Genomic DNA, 2,593 nt, shown 5'->3' with positions numbered 1-2,593 from the left:
TTTTTTTTTTTTGTGCTTGAGGCGGCAAAAATGCTAGAGCCGGCCCTGGGGCCAGGATACCAGGGATCAGAAGCAGGACAAATTGGAGATCAGAACCACAAGTTAGATCCCAGGAGTCATGCCAGGAAATCTAGCTGATGGAACAGGAGTAGAAGGAACAAGGCACACAGTCCAGACAGGGTGGAGCCTACTTGTTCTGACAGCTTCCTGTTCTGATGCTGCCTTAAGTAGGGCCAGTGGGCCAATCAGCTGCTCTGGGACTCCACCAATTGGATCTCAGGGGCAGAGCCTCACACTGGGGCCAGGCTTCATGGGTCTCAGGTAAGCAATTGTCAGCAGGCTGCCAGTTGGTGTGTGGCTCTTCCCATGAACCCTGAAGACAGATTTGTGGGTCATGATAAAGTAATTTGGAGAAATAGGGGATTAAACCCTGAATTTGAAAGCTGCTTTGGCTTTATGGAATCACATGTCATCTCATACAATGTCACTGCGAGAGATCAATTATTTGCCAATGATAACATTGTTTGGTCTGTCCAAAAATCTAGTTTCCTTACCAGATTTTTCCTGCTCTAACTACTATGAACAGGCTTTCTGCACCCAGAAGTTAGTGGACCTCATTCTTCTCTCACTTACACCTGTGTAACTCCATTGTCTTCAGTAGAGTTACTCTTGTTTTACCTTGGTTTAACTCAGATGAGGATAAGGATCAGTATATAGGCAGATCAATTAATCTTACCTCCAGTTCTGCCTGAGCTGTGTTCTGTGCAGGACCAGGTGAGGGTGGCGGGAGAGAAAAAAGTGGCTAAACACCACCCAGGGGCTGGCTTGACTCCCAGTATATGGGTACGTATATCTACAAGCTCTACAGTGGCACAGCTGCAGTGTAGACACTACAGCATGGGAAGGGAGTTTTTCATCACTGTAGTAAATCCATTCCCTCAGGAAGAGGTAGCTAGGTCAATGGAAGAATTCTTCCAATGATCTAGTGGTGTCTACAATGAGTCCTAAGTTGGCTTTACTATGTCTTTCAGGGGAAAGAATTTTTCACACCCCTGAATAATGTAGCTAGGTTGACTTAAGTTTTAGGTGCAGACCAGGCCTAAGTTAGAGGAGCCTCACAAAGGCTGCTCTAAACTCTGCGACTGGTAATGATCTCTAAGGAGCAACTACGCCAGCTGAAGGGTTGCCAGAGTGCAGCAGCATTGCGACCATGCCTCCAGAAACACCCTGACACAGCCTCTATGCTGGATGAATCCCAAATTGCCTGGTTAGATCAGCTTTATGGCCCATTTGCATTGAGCAGCAAGAGGACCTGTACTGGTGGCCAGGACCTAGCCTTTAAGTATAAAATATATAGAGAGACCTACCTACCTCCAAAATAGGCCTCTTATCTATGTATGTCATTTACTCTAGGCTGCTACGTGCTGAATTTTAAGGAAAGAAACCTCACCAACCTAGATCTGAATAATGAATCCTCATAAGTTCTGCAGATTTTACAGCAGGAAACACTTATCTTTTTACCAAGATTGGCTTTTGTAGCCAATGCATGAGGCAAGAGAGAGTTTAGGGAAATAATTCTTCAGTTTCACCTTTCTTTGAGCGGGGAGAAATTTTCAATGGAAAGGTCTTTTCGTTTTGGCATTCCATGCTGTTTCTTAAAATGGAGCAGATCTGGGATGTGACATACAGTGGTCTAAGTGCTGCATCCAACTGCTATATAAACAGAGCAGTTAGTGCACATTCTAAAACTGTAACATTAAGTAGAATAATGGACGATGGCTTTTGATATCTATGTAAACCATGAATTTTATTACAGAGAATTACCATGTTAATTTTTGAAAAGTAAACAAAACCTAGTGCAAAACCGATTCAGTGTATAACCTAACTTGCCTGGTGCCTAATGAGGTGACAGTGATGGAATCAAAACAAATATCTTTACATTTCATAAACGTAGGAAAAAATACTTCTGTGTTTAATCACTGTCTGAGTCATTGACAAAGCTGGCACCCCCAACACTGCAGATTCTGAAGTTAATGTGACTACCTTTCCAAAGCAGTTTGGGATATAGGCTAAACTCTAATGGACCACCATGGTTTGCATTGAAACAGTGCAGGCAAACAGCAGATTAATATAAGAGGTGAATAAGAGTTTTCACATACATATACAAATCTATCCTGTACATTAGCAGCTTCACGTTGTCCTGAGTTATGATTCCTCTGTTCTTATGTAAACTACTAAGGACAAAAGGCCTTATGCTGAACTGCTTCCATGGGCAAAATTCCCATTGATTTCACTGAGAGTTACGCCTGAGGAAGGAATTCAGGATTGGATCTTGAAATAACGTTCTCTTACTGCCATCCATTATATATATAATTTCCATTCAGTCAGCTAAATTCTGCTTATAATGGGATACATTTACACGCAGGTCCCCTGAGGTGGAAAATCCTTCAGGAGGTGACTTAGCCACAACGCATCCTCTGATCAGTAGGGAACGACTGCAGTGCCAAAAGTGGGCAGCACTGGCCAGTAAGAGGTGCGGTCAGGGCAAGTGACAATGAGCTGATTCAGTAAATTTCTGCAGGAGTTTTAACCA

The sequence above is a fragment of the Terrapene carolina genome, unplaced genomic scaffold (genome assembly GCF_002925995.2).
Source record: "Terrapene carolina triunguis isolate 2854851 unplaced genomic scaffold, T_m_triunguis-2.0 Scaffold57, whole genome shotgun sequence".
Classification (NCBI taxonomy): Eukaryota; Metazoa; Chordata; order Testudines; family Emydidae; genus Terrapene; species Terrapene triunguis.
This window is presented reverse-complemented; position numbering follows the sequence as displayed.